The sequence below is a fragment of the Emydura macquarii genome, unplaced genomic scaffold (genome assembly GCF_026122565.2).
Source record: "Emydura macquarii macquarii isolate MOO-44397 ecotype Brisbane River unplaced genomic scaffold, CSIRO-AGI_Emac_v2 contig_2452, whole genome shotgun sequence".
Classification (NCBI taxonomy): Eukaryota; Metazoa; Chordata; order Testudines; family Chelidae; genus Emydura; species Emydura macquarii.
Genome location: NW_027132589.1, coordinates 2,262,214 through 2,280,227, shown reverse-complemented (window position 1 = coordinate 2,280,227; position 18,014 = coordinate 2,262,214). Strand labels below are relative to the sequence as shown.

Here is an 18,014-nt window from a genome sequence, read left to right as displayed (position 1 = left end):
ATAGTCCTTGTACCAAATATAAATTTGGAAAAGGATAAAGTATTAATCATGAATATGTCCACAAAATGGATCTAGGTCTAAGTAAAATCAAGCTGTAGTGTGAGGGGTATAGGAGTGTTCACTGCCTTGAACACAGTCAAATAATATTAAGTATATACTTTATTACACACAGAAAACTACATTAATAGAACCTTATGAAGGTTCCAAAGTCAAGCCCTCAAAAGTTTGCTTGTGCAACCTTAATTCGTCCCCTGTACATATATGTGTTATGATACAGTCTGTCATGATCACATACTGTTTTTCCACAGGACCCCTGCCTAATTCAGGGCACAGGATGGGCCTTTTCTGGAGATAAATCAGGACTGTCTAGTAAAGGAGGCCGTTGTCTGTAGGCATCCTGTTTCATTTGTTGCAGAAATTGGAAAGTGTAGTGAGTGAGGCAGGACATTGCAGGAAGAGAAAGGATGGTGTTGTAGTTGTGTGTGTGTGTGTGTGTGCGCGTGCGTGCGCGCGCACAATCTAGGCTGCTTTTTGTTTTTGTTTTGAAAAAGCAAAGTGATAAAACCAGAAATTCCATCATGTGGCATCATATCAACACACACGTGGGTCATCAGCAGGATTAAGACCTTTAGATCCACCACGCAAATCTGTGGCATTTGACCTAACAAAGTAACTGATAGCAGTAGTAGGCTGTCATCCTCTATGTGGACTAGCACTAGAGGAAGATGGGATGCTGCCAGTGGGTTTCAAGCTATTTACTGACAGCAGAGGAATGGTGAGACTCAAGAATATTAGGTTCTGTTCCAGTATCTATAAATGTGTATGCTTTAGTGGGCATAATCTCTTCTGCCCATTCCCCTGATGTGGAACCATGCTCTTCCCCACCCTGGCTCCTTGCTCCAGTCCCATTCTTCTCACTTAGATAGTCTCCACTCCTCAGGCTTCTCATCCCAATCTTTTTGTCTAGCCCGGTCCTTGGTCTCCCCCTGCAACCCAGATCCTCATCAAATTGAATTTCCCATCATCCCCTTCTCCCTTCCTCTCTGGTTCTTAGTCCCAGTCTTCTCCACCAGGCTCCTCATCCAGTCTAACTCCTCCCCACTTATTGGATCTCAGTCTTCTGACCCAGCCAGTCCCAGAATCCCCTACTCCCGGTCTCCCCGCTCAGACTCCTTGTTCCAGTATATTCCCACAGGCCTAGATCTTGTCCTCAATGTATTTGAAACAGGCATCTTCCTCATCCAAGCTGCCTGGGAGCCAGAAGGAGTCTCACTGAGAGCAGAACAGACATATAATCCCTGCTCTCAGTTTTTTGTGCGGCCCAGAGCTGCAATTTCAGGGAAAGTCCTGAAAGCATGTCCAGTACAGACAAAATCATTTGGGAATTGAGGTGCTAAAAACTAGTCTCTGCTGAGCATGTATGAACTGATTCCCCCCGACCCTACCCGAAGATGTTTATAACTTAGCCAAAAGTGAGTGGATTTTCACCAGACTGCAAAAGGCACTTTCCTGACACAAAAGACAACTCCCTGCCAAACTTAAGTCTCAACTCCTACGTATGGGTATGCTATAACTTTTCAGAACCAAGGTTGCCGGAACTTTTTAAAACTGACAAAACAACATATTTTTGCTTAACCCCATTCTCAGATGGTGGAACCATTTTGCCTGCAATTTTCCAAAATAATTCAGCCTAAGGATGACACCTGGCATGGAAAATTTCAGCCCAAATGGTTAAAGTTTGGCAAAGTTAAAAGCAACTGAAAAGAGGGTCTTATAATAGGAAGTGTTAGACAGCCTTAATTATACGTGGTACTGCCAAGCCTAGCTTTTGCTTTTGGCGAGGTCAGTTTTTGATAGGTCACTTTTGATCTTAATTATAATTCATACACGTTTATAAATTTTTTATATACTAATACTTGGGACTGCAAATGAACAAAAGCTACCAATTTAATGAGCTGTACAACTCCTATGACTGACTAATATTATTGAGCATGAGTTGTGGGTGGATGCTATATTTGTTCATATTAGTACTACTTTGGGATGTCAAAAATAATTGTACAGCAATTGTAGGGTTCTATTTTTTTGTGGTTTATTAATTTCACTTTTGGGGGATTATTTTTAGCAATTTGAGTTCTTAGCAGCTTTCTCTTTGCTACTGTAATGAGATTGGTTTTTGAGTACTTCCCAAAATTCTTGTCTAAATAGGATCTACTTTAATTTTTATTATATGAATAAAAAATGACTTACCTTTTAGTTTAAGCTTTGTATCCCTCTCCTTGAACCGCTAGTTTAGTGTTTAGTGTGTTTGTTCCCTAATGCACTTTAATGTAGTACTGTTTCAAAGACTAGGGAACCTTGAGTGTGCACCAGCAGGGTCTACGCGGCCAATTAATATCCAACATATTAATGCGCTTTAGAAATAACACACCTGTAGTCTATATTACTGCTCCATATGGACAAGCCCTTAGGTACAAGCCAGGGAGCAGGAACATCAGCTATATAAACAAACTGCACTGGAAAAGGGGCAAAGTCAATGCAAATAGAATCATAATTTCCAGAATTTTTCTAGTGGAATTATTCATTGATAAACACTGATTGATTGATTGATTTGTGGGTGTGTTTTATTGGTTAAAAGCTAAAATCAGAAATAATATTTATATTTTATCTTTTTCATTAACGTCTCCCAGAACTGACAATATCTTAGTTAGAGCTGGCCAAAAAATTGATAAGTTCACATTTTTTTTGACAAAAGGTTATAAATATTTAATGAAAATATTTAGAAAAACTTTCCCATTGTTTAACCACCTCTAATTTTAGTCCCTTATCTCACCCCAAGAAGATATTTCAAACCTATTATCTATGTGATTCTATTTCGTTTTCCTTGTCTTTTTTAATATAGATTGATGTGCTGCTTTTCCTACTATAACTTGGTTTCTGTTCTGCTGGGTAATATATCCAATAGTATTATGAAGTGCATGTAGCACATTAGGATGTATGAGTGGTGGTAGCACTTGGGCCAGTATTCGGATCTAGAAGGAAAAAAGTGATTTGCAAGGATACACTTTCAGAGCAGCAATTGAAACATACATAGTAAAGAAAAATCAATTCACTGACAGGAAAACATTCTATTTTGATCACTGAATATTAGGCTTTTCTATGCCGAAAGTTGCACTGGTTTACCTATAGGTATGACTTAAAGTCAATTTAATTAGACCAGTGCCAAAGGTTGTTTGGCTATTTTTAAATCAACATGAACCAGTCAATGACATGCAACAGAAATGTAAAAGTGGGCTATGAAAATGGTAACCTGTAAATACAAATGCATATTGCTTGAGTCATAGGACCTGAGTCTTCACTTGGTGACCCAGGTCCTACACCGTAAAACAAAGCAGTTTGAAACCAGCTTGCTGGCTATAAGAGGATTGGCCTACCATAGCAGGGGGATCCACTGATTGCAGCAATTCCTTTGCTACTGCTGCAACAATGGGTAGAAGAAAAGGCCAGGGCTATCCAGTACCCATTTGATCCCTGGTTTTCACATGGGACGTTTGGGGCCACTGGCAGCCAATGCAACTTAGAGTGGCCTTAATGCTGCTCTAAATTGTGCTGTGGGACTAGCCTGGCATCCAGTCAGGCCAGGATTGTGGAGATCACAAAGGCCTTCTTTTTGCATGTACACCAGCTTCTCGGTGTCCCTGAGTTATAGCTGAGGTGCTGAGCCACTTATACTGGAACAAATCAGGAGTAACTCCATTGAAATTAATGAAATTACGCTGTGTAAGTGAAAGGAGAATTGGATCCATGTTGTCCATCTCTATGAAATATTGAACATTCAGAAGCAAACTAGATAAACTGGTGGAGATCAGTCAGGTTGGGCAAAGCAGGGGCTGCTGTGTTCCTTCACAACATAGACTGGACTCGGGTTTTTTCTGCCCTTGGAGCTAGTCATTCCATTGAAAGAATGTGCTTACAGAGAGCAGAGTGAAACTGTATGACTTTAACAATTTTGCTTCTGATCTGCTGTGTTTTTCTAGACTCCTCCTTTTGTGAAATACTGGCACATCGTGTACTGCTGTCATCCAGCTAAGATACAGTAAATTGGTTATTTTAAACCTATGGCTTTTATAAAAAAAAGAGTTGATTTATTTCAGAAAACATCTTTACTTTAAGTAGGAGAAGGGAATACATGCCAAAATAACCCCCTTCCTCTTTTCTCAAGGAGTTAGCAGGGCTTTCTTTCATCCCCTATAGTTGCAGGGGGCACTGGCAGTTATTAGTCTTCCAGAAGCTTACCTGTCTTCTTTCAATCCCACCCAAAAGCAGCTGCAACAAGTTTGAAAGATTCTTCCTTGAACTTGTCTACACTGGGGATATGACCTGGCTTCATCCATTGGTGGCCAGGCAATGATGTAACTGCACCTCCGCAATCCTTAGTACAACCATTATTTGTGCAGTGGAGCTTACTCCTGCTTGAAACCAGGCTAACCTTTATCAGAGCAAACTGTGAATATCCTTGCTCACACTAGGTTTTGCAGGGGTAGCTATATCACTGGTGGCTCATTGAAGGCAGAGATAGAGGCCAATGTAGACAAAACCCATGGAACAAAGGATGCATCTACACTATGGAGCTAAACCAGCATATGGCCTTAATGTAGACACAATGTATGCCAACATACAGGGTTTTCCTGTAGCACCACCTCCCCATATGATGATAACTATGTCAACAGACACACTCTTCTATCAGCATAACTGCATCTGCTACATTGGGGGTTTTGTCAGCATAAGTGTCACCTGGAGGTGTGGTTTTTTCACACCCCTATATAGCAATGCCGATAAAAGTTTTGAGTGTAGACCATGCCAAAGGCAACCTCTGGTTTTCCTTTTTTGCACCTGCTAAACTAGAGGTGAGGGGGAAGTGATAATCCACTTGGGCTATGTCTTCATAAATAAAAAAGTTGTCTTTTTTAAAGTGTTTAAATCCTACTGTAGACAGAGAAGTTGTCAGGTAACACATAATGGACTTGTCTACATGTGAATGCTTTTATCAGTGACACAGGTCCATTTATACATGTGTAACCCCCATGTAGACACTGGGCATGTCTACATAGGGAAACTCAGGAAAATTAAACCAGATTAACTAGAGGTGTGAATTAAAAGTGCACTAGTTAAAGCACATTCAAATACTGTACTTCTGTTTGGAAACACCCACACAGGGATTTAATCCTGTCTAATTTTTATGAGTGCCCCCAGTAGATATACCCCCTCTTATTCTGGTATAAACCCCTACATAGATTAAATCCCTTCTGAAGTGACATAAACTAAGATGGAAAGGCATTCTTCTACCAAAATAAGTGTTCACAGGGGTAGTTTTTCCAGTACTAGTAACTTCAAGTCTGTGTTGCCGCATGGGTATAATTCATAAAGTTGTATGTAAAAAAGCCAAAATGGCTAAAGACTTAAAAATTGGATAGTAACATAATTACCGCAAATCACAGTGATGTCTGATCCTCGTGATTTTCTCAGCAAAAATACCTCTCGACCGTGTTTGTAGCTGTTTCCAGCCCTTCACAGTGACTCAACAACCACTCTAGGCTTCCAAGTGATGTCTCGGGCTATTGTGTGTGGTGGTGGTGTGTGGGTGGCTCTGTTGGTTTGTGTCTAGGAGGGTTGTGTTGATTTGTGCAGGTGGTGAATGAGGCGTGTGTACTGCTGTGAGGAACTGTGTGTGTTTGGGATTATTGTGTATGCTGGTGGTGTTATTTTGTGGGTGGCAATTGAATGCATGTCTGTGGCAGTTCGGCCAAGTAATTATCCATCTGTGCAGTCTCCCTCATGTAACCCATGAAATTGTTGCATGTAAATTAGCTGTAGAGTAAGGGTGGTGATTGGTTGAGTTACCTCTGATGTCACAATGGTCTAGGACTCTGGGCATGGCATGTCTTATTGTAGGTGAATACTGCACAGGTTCATAAAGTCAAAACTGACTGAGAACTTTAAAATTGGATAGGAACAGACTGTGAAACCCAGTGATGATTCCATCTGGCTAAACTTATACAAAAAGAGTTCTCAACCATGCTTGTAGCTGCTTCCATTGCATCACAATGAGTTTATAGATGTTTTAGGCTTCCAAGTGATGCACGGAGGGACATTGCTGGAATCTTATTTATATAGATAACTATATCGGTTTAAATTCACATCTTTAGCTTTATACTTGGTTAACTTTTGTGTGTAGATAGAGTCTTAGATAACAAAGTAAATCTTAGGGGGAGGTTTAGGGTTTACGTAGCTAGCTAACACATTTTTAAAGCACAATTTTCCTTGTCTAGGATTTTAACATGTTAAAATACATATTTTCCCCTTAGTGAAGACAAGACCTTGGAGTACAACGTTTAACATTATGTCTGAGGGGTGTAATTGCTGCAATTCAAAGTGATAAATATCCAGCGTAACTTGAATCCTTAAGGTGAAGCTTCACAATGAGTGGAAATGCAGTTAAGTGCTTCGGGGACTTTCATTCCACTTCATATAGCTGGATTTCACTAAATTAAAAAAGCTTGCATGTGAAGTGGGAACACAGAGATTTATTTAATGATGAGCACTGTGCCTTAAGGAAGTCTTTGTACATAACACGTTGAGGTTTTCTGCGGCTGTTCCCAGGAAAGCAATTTTAAAATCATTTGCTAGAAACATTCTCTGCAATCCTTTGCTTAAGTGCTTAATATAGGAATAGGTTTTCCTTTTGATTATTTTCTGTGTGCAATTCCTTGTGTGTGCTTTTCTTGCATTTCCACTTTCAAGTCCCTTGAGTAACTAAAAAACTGGAATTTTTCTCCTACCTTTTTGGAAGTGTATTACATTTTTCCTCTACAGCACACAAACATAAGCAAAGCCCATGTATTCCACAGCCCTGGAATCTGCTACAGAATTCACCCTTTCAATGCATAATTCTGCTTCAGAATCCATACTTTTTCTTTTAAAAAACAAAACAAATTTACTTTTCTAGCTTTTATAATCGTAAAGAAAGCCTTTCAAGTATATCCAATGGAGTGGTGTCTGCATAAGTCTGCAGAAAGCCTGGAAGTTTACCTGCAAAGGCGTCATCTGCTCCCATTCATTTCCGTGAGGTGTGTATTCTGAAGCCTAATGATGAAAATGCATTTTTCAGCGCTATTCGTTAACTTTCTGGTTTTAGTTAACTTCTGCTTTTCTTCAAAAACTCCTTCCATAATTCCAAACCACCTCCCACATGTTCTTGGGTGTCAAAAGCCTAACTGTCCTTTTGCATAACTACCACAATTTATTTCTGCAGAGAAGTTGACTTGTGGATGATTGGACTAGTATGTTGAAAACTGAAAATTTAGGGGCATTTTAAAATTTGAATTTAAAAATCAAATTAAACAATGCAGGTATATTATACTCTTCTGTTTTTCATTTTCATATTAAATTTAATAAAACCTTTGGTAAAATCCTGTCCTCAGTGAAGTCAGTGGGAATTTTGCTGTTGACTTCAACGGGGCCAGGATTTCAAGCATATGCTGAAGTGCTTTAAATCAGGGTCTTAAATCCAGTTTGAGTCTTGTTCATAACTCTTTGCTCAGATCCATTTTAATGCTACTTAAATAGCTGATTATTGGTACAGTTCTAAAATCACATTCTCCTGATTTCTTTTTTCTTTCTTTTTTTATTTTGAGTGGTGTGATTCTCTTTTGGAATAACTGTTTCTTTGTGCCACTGTTACTTTGGCACACTATGCAAAAATAGTGGGTTGAACAGTTATTGCCATTAGTGTCATGAGCAGAATAAAACAGTGTGTGCAGTATAGTCCACTTTAGTTGTTGGATCAGGAACAAAGGACTCACTTCTTGTGGGTTTGAAATAAATTTTTCCCCCAAGTCACTAAACAAGCTGACATTTTGAATATTGTCAAAAATCTTAAGGAAGTAAGGAAAAATAAAAAGGCCATGCAGCACTATATATTGTTCACTAACCCTTTATTATTATTATAAGCAATATGTTTAAATGTCTCCTGCAGTCCTGTCTTTCATTATAGGTCCTGATTCTAATTTTTTCAGTGTCTTTTATAACTGCAGTAGTTTGTAGAGCAACAGATTTTTTTAAAAAAAAATATTTTCTGACAAATTCCTAAAAGAAATGTTTATTCCTGTGTTAGATATCTACTTATAATATCCATGATCATTTTTCCTTTTTATGTAAGTATCACAGTGATGAAATACAATATCCTCTTTCCTCTTCCCCCTCTCCTCCCGGATTACTCAGATATTGGTCAGCCCCAAGAATCTTTCATCAATTTAATGGCTTTCTAATGGAAATATTTGCACACAGATGTGTTGTTCCAAAGTTTTACTGCACAATACATATTCAGCTCTTCAGTGCTGTAGAACAATTGTCTCTCATTTGTATAATCATTCTTGTCATATTTAACAATTTCAGCTAAGACATGCATTTTGGGATTTACACAAAGGGAAAAAACAATACCAAGATAATATTACACATAAGTATCCGAGCTTAACAATGATGGAAATCACATTCATATAAAAGTTTATGGTAATTGTGAGGTCTTGTGAACTAGAAGGAAATACTTATCATATAATTATGTGTGGGTTGGGTTTTTTTGGGTCTCTGAACAAAACCCCACAGGTCTGTCTGATAGCCCGTAGTCCCCATTATCATAGTATCGGAGTACTTCACAATCCTTAATGTATCCTCATAGCACCCCGGTGGGGTAGGAAATTACTATTATCCCCATTTTACAGATGGATCAAGTCTCTCAAACTGTAAAAACAGGACTTGCGGGATGGAAAGCCAGCTATTAAATTCAGCTTGTCATTCCTTTTGCAAAAGCCACTACTGTAAAAATCCTTGAGGGACCTGACTCAGGTCAGGGTTGGAACCCTTCATCTTTAAGGGTATGTTTATGGTGTAGCTGAGAGTAAGCTTTCCAGGCTGGGTAGACAGACTTGCGCTAGTGGGGCTTGAGCTGGTGTGCTAATGAGAACATTGCAGGTCCACTAGAGGCTCAGGTTAGCGACCCAAGCTCAAGTTTAGGGAGTGGGTGGCACTCATCCTTCTTGTCATGTTAGAGCTGGTCTAGAACTATCACTAATTTCCATTATACTGCTGAATACCCATCAAACAGGAGAACTTTAGGTCACTACTGAGCTGCTGAGATTTCAACAGGCACCTTAGTATGTCTACACTGTAAGTGAGGTTGTGATTGTAGCCCAGCCTGAACACAAGCCCTCTAGGGACCCTGGATATGTACTTGGGTTGCTAGCCCATGCTGACCCCCATGCCACCACATCTATTGTTACCTGTGCTGGTTAGATTAAAGATAGGGTGGGTATGGACATATCTATCTGTGCTACAATCACACCCTCACTTGCAGTGTAGACATGCTATAAGGTGCTCACTGAAATCTCAGTAGTGGCCGGAAGTTCTACTGTCTGATAGGTATTCAGAGGCATAAAGGAGACCAAGAACTTTGAATAGCCCTTTAGTCTGAGGGCAGGTCTACACTGAGAACTTTCATTGGTATAGCTGTTTCTCAAGGGTCACACCCCTGAGAAATGTAGCTATGCCAACCTACCACCACCGTAGACAGTGCTAGGTCGACAGAAGAATTCTTCCATCAACCTAGCTCTACCACCACTTGGGGAGGTGGAATAACTACACTTACAGAAGAACCCCTCCCATCAGCATAGGTAATGTCTACACTGAAGCGCTACAGCAGTGCAGTTGTGCCCCGGTAGTGGTTTAAGTGTAGACATACCCTCAATTACTGTCTTGCTGCTATAAATGGTCCCTCTAGAACAGGGTTGAGAACAATGGGTTGAGGCTTTAAGACAGCCATTGCTGCTAATGCCTGCTTTGTGTGTGTGTATTGGGGGGGGGCAGTGATAAATACAGGACTGAAGTCTCTGGGGTGGTCACTCCAGCACCTTTTATAAGTACTACGTGTACCTTTTAAAAAAAGGAAATGACCCAAGCCCTCCCATGTGTACAACAGGTTGTGAAGGATCCTGTGTACAGATGTTGCTGACAGGCAGTAAGGTGGGTTAGATCTCCATTTCACTATATAGAGATACAATTGCTTAATTCTCTTTGGTGTGTACCCGCTATTGCCATTAGATAATCCTCAGGCTCACCTAAAAGATATGGCCATGGACACCAGCTGATTGACTCCAAATAATTTCTGGCTGTGACGGTGTGTACCAACACCCCCCTCCCCCTGCACTGGCCCAGCAGGAGTTAACCAATCACTTTGGGCCCAGGAGGCCATGCCCCCTTGCCCTTGCTGGGCATGCTCCTGGTGGAAATGGTATAAAAGCTCAGCTCAGGTTGGGCTGACTGAGGGGGAGAGGGGTTGTATGCTTTAGGCTCTTTGCAAGAAGTTGCTTGAGCTGTAGGTACAGTGCACTGTGAGACTCCAGACAACTAGGGAGACCAAGAGAGACAGAATGCTACTGCCTATGGAGGAACTGCCAGATCCAGAACCAAGGGTAGGAAGCAGCCCAGAGAATGTGTTTGCGGATATGGAGTCCTGAACTAGAAACTCAGGCTATTGGTTTCACAGGGCCCTGTGTTGGGACCTGGTGAGGCTAGGTCCCTTTATCCTTTCCTGTGCTGACCACTGAGAGTGCTGACCACTCAAGATATCAAGTGCTATGGCCTGAGACTAGGGATATTGAGCATGTCTGCATAGGTTTATGGATGTCAGGCATTACTGCCTGGGATGAAGGGCATTGACTGCTAGGCCTTACTGCCCCTCCATGAGAGGGTGACTGTGGACTCTGGGCACTGGGCCTTACTGCATGGAGAGGTAGGGTGGCTGTGCAGACACATGCTGTGGGGAGTTGTCATCACTGGAAGGGTGCAACCTCCTTTTTTGTGGACTGGCACCCTGTGACAGTGGCTAATAATTTAAATTTAAATTATCTTTAATAAATGTCACAAACAGGTGAGTGTGTGTGTGAGAAAGTAAATAAAGGATTCCATTTCAAAGGCTTTCACAGCATCTACTTGAATGTTTGTGGACCAGGTTAAGACTTCCCTTGCACCTCTTTAGGCAGTTGTTTCAGGCACCAAATTCACAAGTGTGAAAAATGTCATGGACAGTGAAAGCTGGTGTCCCCTGTGAAATCTGCCAGGGAGGGGCAGGACTGGGGGTGCCCCAGCTGGAGTGCCTACCATGTGCTGGGCTCCAGCAGCTAGTCTGGATGGGGCTGGAGAGTGATAGGACTTCCTCTTCTCTGGCAGAGGCTGCTCCTGTGGCCAGGTCAGATCCACCTGTGGGAACCTCCCCTGGCTGCAGGAAGTGCTGCATCCCCATCCTGCTTCCTGCTCCCATGGCTCCCCAGTTGCAGGAGGAGGACTGCCTGCACAGGGAGCCACTGCAGAGCTTCTTGCAGCCTAACAGACTCACTATGCTCATATTCTGCTACAGCTACTGTGTATGTGTGTATCAGGCCTGTAACATGCAAAGGTCCCTCAACTCCAATGGCAGTTGTGTGTTTCAGGGTGGGGGGCTCAGTACCTGGCAGGACTGAACCTTTTTTTTAAGAGTCGTGTTATAACCCACTAAAATTCCACCAATGTGCTGGTAGTCTCCAAACAACTGGTCTAGTTTACATACAGTAAAGATGAGTTTAAAGGCCACTCTCAGTTAGTCACTCCCTCTTGTTTGGTAGCTGCACCTTTACCATGCAAACTTCAGATTAAGAGAAGAAAGTGAAAAGAGACTGAGTTGGCAGGTGGGGGATGGAGGAAAAAGAAGGGAAGGATTGTGAGTACAAGAGGAGGAGAGTTCAGAGGATATCCTCAATGTGTTGACTCAACTTAGTCAGTTTGAAGGTGTGTTTGTGGTTCCTTTGTTTTTTTGCATTGGCAATGTCCAACAGTCAGATCTGACTGTGGGTATAAATGGGTGAGTTGTTCCTGAGGGTACAACCTGGACTGCTAAATAAAATGTGTTCCTTCAATTCACCCTCACATGTGGGAGGAGTTCCCTGAAAATAGCCACAAAGCTAACTCATACCCTTCAAAACCCATCTTAAAACTCCCCTTTTTCCATGATGCCTACAAAAAATTAACAGTTAGGCCGCTGGTGTGCTGAGATGACTGCCTATCATGCTGACCAATATTGACTCATTATGTCTTGGTCCTCTCCTATCTGTCTGTCTCTGTCCATCTTTTGTCTCTTCTCCTATACTTGGCCATATCCACAGTACCGCTGCTAAAATGAAATAGCGCTGCAATTATGCTGCTGTAGTGCCATAGTGTAGATGCTTCTTACAATGATGAAAGGGGTTTTTCCATCACTGTAGGTAATCTACCTCCCTGAGTAGCAGGATGGAAGAATTCTTCCATTGACCAAGCTGTGTCTAATATTGGGAGTTAGATCAGTTTAACTAGGGTGCTCTGGGGTGAGAATTTTTTCACATCCTGGATGCTGTAGCTGTGTCAACCTAAATTCAGGTATAGGTCACATCTCAGATTATAAATTCTTTGGTGCAGGGACTGCCTTTCTGTTCTGTTTGCACTGCGCCTAGCACACTAGGGTACCGGTCCATGACTAGACTGCCTAGGTGCTACAGTAATACAAATAATAAATTATAATTATTAAAAATACACCTTTTTTTAGCCTGGATGGAGCCTTAATAAAATATAGAAGAGCACCTCTGGCATGTCTAGCAATGACTTTCAAATACATGGGACTTAGAATCTTCCAAAACTAGGAAATCATGAAATTTGTGTTCAGATTTCTTGCCAGTGATTTACAGTACTAGAAGTAGCACTTACAGGAATCTGGCATAGGACAGTCATTAGAGCTTGCTGATTTTTTAAAATAGTGTCACATTTTGAAGACATTTTTACTCTATAGGTTTTGTAAACAAACTTTTTGTTTAACTTTTTTTCATGAACTTTTTTAAAACAAATTTTTTGTTTTGCATGTTTCTAAAAATTTTTTTCCATTTTTTTTTGGTTTCCTTTTTTCTCCTTTTTCCCCCTCCCATTTTATCACTGAGAAAGATGTGGTGGGGGGGGGGGGGGCTTGCGGGGAAAAATGGGGAAGAACAGTGGATAGATGGGGAGAATGAAAAATGCACCCAAAAAAATGCAAAGCAAAATATTAAGAATTGTTTGTTTTTTTTCAAGAATATGAGAAAAACAAAGCTAGAAAAATTTGCATTAATTTTAGTAAAAGGCCACTTTCACAAAATTCTAAAATTGTCAAGCAGCTTTATCAGTAATTAAGATATTTCAGATTTACAGCTTGATGTGTTGTGAAGCAGGCATATATATTTTAGAACTTATAATTTGTTTCATTGCTGTATTTCTGTACCTCTGCCTGAAAAAACATATGTTACCCAAACTAATTGCACTAAAGAGCTTCAAAAAACCATATTGATCTTACTATCATATGACTAGGCTTGGAAGGATTAGATATTTTTATCAGTAAATGTCTGTAAACATCAATTTCACTGTACACATACAAACCAACGAAAAATTTCTGTTGATGATAGAATTTCTGTTGATAATAGAAATTTACAGATAGACCAAGTAAGACAAATGCAGTTTTGAGAACACAGAGTTTGATTTAAGGATATTTCCTTTTTATACTTTCATATCTGATGACAGTTTACATTTTAATGGTTATAGAGCTTTAACTTTTTGAATGTCAACATCTACTGTAATTAAACAATTGTCTGATCCCCCTTCCATTGCCTACCCCCCATAATTTCCCAGAACTGTGACAGTCCACGTAGATAAAAATAAAAGTTTAAAACCCTTAAATTTGCACAGCTATGCAAGTTTTAAATGTTAAAAATTAAAAAAAAAAATGCTTAAAGAAAAACATCAATTGAAATATACAAAATTGAATTTTGCCAAGCCTACATATGACTTAGTTCCCGGAGTCTTGGTAGGGGAAAGCTAAACCTTGTCTTCTCTGTAACCACATAAGTTATTTCTTATCTACTGAGGATAAACAATTCAGACAGGAAAAAAAAGTATGCTTAAACCTACTGGCTGAGGTTACCTTCATTGACTTAGGCAATTGAGGTTATTATAATAATTGTACAATATGTAAATTAGAATGTTGTACCAAGAGCATCAGAATGCTAACTGCCCATTCCCCCCCCCCCCCCCAAAAAAAAAAAAAAAAAAAAAAAACCACCTCATCTTCCTTATCTGGCACGAAAATCTTTCTGCCCATATCTATTTATGTAGATTTTTATAAAATGTGGAGGTGATATGAGTGTCTGTCTGCAATTCATAGTGCTAGGTAGCATTGTGCACCTACTTCATGCACATTCAAGGATCATATTAGCCCTTGTGGCCAAGGTGTAGGGCTGGGAGCTCATGTTCAGCTGATTATCCAGCATGATCCCCCCAATCTTTTTGAGAGTTCCTGCTTCCCAGAATAGGGTCTCATCAGATTGGGAAACTATGGCAGAGATGTTAAGTAACATAGTCAAGATTGAACAGGAAAACAGTGGTCGAATCAGGAATTTGGAGGTCTCCTGATTCCCAATCCAGTATCTGAATAAAACCATCCTCTCTCTCTCCCCCTTCATTTCTTCATCTTCTTTTCTTCAAAAAAATCCTCTTGAAGTTCCTCAAAACAAAATAAACATGAAGTGATAGGTTAACATTAATGTGACTTTGCTTGGATAGATATCAATACATTATTGGCTTGCATCAGAAAGCTTGTCTACACTATGGATATTTTACTGGTGAAATTAGTGATGTAGCTGCACCAGTGCAAATCCCAATTGCAGGCATGCTGCACTGCTGTAAAAAGTAACTTCCACCTGTATAGTTTATCCTGGTTTTAAAATGGGCCAAGGGTCCATCCACATTAGGGAAAAGTATATTCTTATCACATTAGCCAACACAAAGGAAAAGTCTAGTGAAGACAAGGCACTTTGTAGTTTCTACACATGTCAAGGTAAACACTGGGGGGAACTTGCATTTACCTGAAGGCTTATCTACACTTAAAGCACTATCTATACCTGGAGTTAGATTAACTGCGTGTAGGATGGATGGATGGATGGATTTTCCACACTCCTGATCAGCAAAGCTTTACCATGTAATAGAGTAGACTAGGCCCAGAGGGCCCCCCCGCTGAAGGCCTCAGGGTGCTACCACACCCGTCCCAGGAAGAAGCAGTGGAGCTAAGTCCCCCAGTGGCTTAGAGAGACTGTGCAAGAAGCAGCCAATCAGGAGGGGAGTCTGGAAGGGGCTAGCAAATCAGAGGGTTGCAGGCTAGTATAAAAGGAACTGCAGTGCAGTGCTGCCTGACCCTAGTCTCACACACTTTTAGTTGCTGCTTGGAGCCTGAGGAATGAAGGTGGCACCTCTAGTGGGCTGAAGGATGGCAGCATCACAGAGAGCTCAGTGCTGGCACGGACTGAGGGGGAGTTTGAAAGAGCTCTGGGCTGGCTGCTGGGTCTGTACATAGAAGAGCCCTGAGGTAAAAGTGAAGCAGTGGTAAAGGGAAGTGGTGCAGGGAAGTGGCCCAGGGAATTGAAAGCTGTTTAGTTAAAGGGCCACTGGGGAAGTGGCCTACAATTGGACAGTAATAAACCCCCAGAAGGGGATCTGAACTGTTGAGGCCCAGTTCAAGAGCTGGGGACAGAACAGACTGGGTGGGCAAAGAGTCTCCAGGGAGGAAGCCCTGGGGGTATAACTCCCTAATGGAGCCGGGGTACTAAAGACTTTGTTGGACTAATACCCGGAAAGGGGTCTGTGTGAGTTGTGCTCTGTAGAGTATGAGTGACTTTGCTGGAGGGCTGAGTCACTGGAAACTGCTAGAAGGGGTTCACTGTAAACTGAGATGTACAGACACACCTAACCAGAAGGGGATGCTCTTGAGTGTGGGTGTCATGCTGTTACATACCAACATACATTTGTAACGTAGACCAGGGCTCAACCTGCTAACATGTAGAAACTACAGCCTGCCTTGTCCTCAAGGATTTTAGCTAATATGTGGTAAGAACCCACCTTTTTTTCCTAGTGCAGGCAAGGCCCACATCGCTGCTTACATTGGTGCAGTTCATTTATACTAGGGATCTACAATGGTGTCGCTGCACTGGCAAAAACACCCACCCACACAAGGTCACATCCTCAGGTCTAGCAATACGTACCAGAAAGCTATTGCAAGGTATAGCTGTGAGTCCTGACAGAGCATGAAAGCTCATTTTATTTTCCAATAGGAATGTCAGCACTCTACCACTGAAAGGGCCCTGTTTTGCCTCCTTTAGCATAATCCTGAATTCGTCTTGTGCATTTTTGTGAAGATAAGACTCTTTGTTCTCAACCTTCTTAAATTTTCATCCTCCCCCCTCCCCGCTTTTGTGTTTTGATGGAACTTACCACTGAGCAGTTACCATGGTAACCAGGACATAGCTGTTCTAGTAATGAAAAATCTGCAGAAAGCAAATAAACAATCTGGCACAGCCAGTAGTGGATCATTTAGACAGAAAATAATTGTGCATTGTACCAATAATGGATGAGCGAGCCTGTTTAAAAGGCAACATGAAATAGAAAATGAGTGACTCTTCATCCTCTTGTCTTATTTTTAAATATAACCCTCTCCTCCCTTCTTAAGTCTTTGGATTGCTGCAATGACTATGGATCATGTGGTCCCTTTGTAGTAAAATGAGATGGAAAAGGCTCTGCTGCAAAATATACTACATTAACGAACTGTGTAAGTTGATATGTATCCTCCCATCTTGCTATGAAACTCAGCCCAATGGTCTCCTCCAGATACAATGAAAGAAGGGGACAAAAATGGGAAGAACTAGAGTGTGGAGTGAAGGTGCTCAAGAAGGGACGCAAGGTGCTTCCGCTGCATACGCTCTGTGACCAGTCCATGCCTAGGTTAGACCACCTGAAAATGCAACGGTCAGGGCAGGCTGCAAAAAGTGAGCAGATTTTCTCAACATTGGTGGATGTCACACTCCCCACCCTGCCACCAAACAGTGCTTCTGATTCCCCACACTGGTTATTAAGAAGATAGAACAAAAGATACACAGCCCCTTTTACTGCATTTCAGTCTCTGGCTCCCAATCAGCAACTGGGTCCACTAAATAGAGAAGTTATTAAAACTCTATGCTATTTACCAAAAAGGTTCTCCTGATCACCCCACAAGGATCAACCACAGTACCAGATCAATATGTTTGGATCTTACCCAAAATACCACCCTTCCAGCCAATTCTTTACTAACTAAAACTAAAGGCTTATTATAAAAGGAAAGAAACTATAAGCAACATTTTATCTGATTAAAGCAATCAGATACCTACAAATGATTTGAAAGTTCATATATCAGGTATCCAGTAGAATTGTGGAGTTTGCAGGCTTGTATAGTCCCTCTGATGTACATCCAGTACCTGGATGCATCTCAGTCCTTTATTTCACAGCAGCAGTTGCAGATGAGTTGATCCAGAGGTAGGTGAAGACTAAAGACAATATGGATGTGGTGCAGCTGCCTTTTCTAGTGGATTGCCAGGTGGTGTGTTTCAAACACAAGTCCTCAGCAATGGCATGGAAAAAACCTCAGGCTCAGGGTCAGAGAGAGTCCCCTGTCCATAGGGCATGCTCTTACATGTCCTGGTGACTCATCAGGTGTAGCTCTATCTTCTCTCCTAGGGCCCATTGTACCTGTGAGTTTCCTTAATGGGCCATTAAGCAGGTAGTGCTGCAGCCATTCTGAGTGGGGTGTTGCCCAGAATACAGCACAAGTTGCAATACAGATTCATCCAACATATCTATAGCTTCCAATACAAATATGACACATACATATAAACAATATCATCTTACTTAGCAAATTATAACCTTCTAACAGTACCTGACATGGCCTATCTCATATGAATTATTGTAATTTTGACACAGTGCTGGTAAATATCATAAATGGTTCCCCTAATCCAGCCAGCATCACCCTCCCTCTAGGCTCAAAGCACATAGGAAGCTCCTCTATGGTTCTGTCATGC

At 41.2% G+C, this 18,014-nt stretch overlaps 1 long non-coding RNA gene across 1 annotated transcript in view; it reads left to right on the top strand.

Moving 5' to 3' along the window:
- The first annotated feature begins 10,386 nt into the window (after positions 1-10,386).
- LOC137162679 (uncharacterized) overlaps positions 10,387-18,014 on the top strand; it is a 42,332-nt gene continuing 34,704 nt past the window's right edge. Inside the window, exon 1 of the long non-coding RNA XR_010922465.1 lies at positions 10,387-10,520. This is a non-coding gene — a long non-coding RNA (uncharacterized lncRNA). The remainder of the gene's footprint in view (positions 10,521-18,014) is intronic.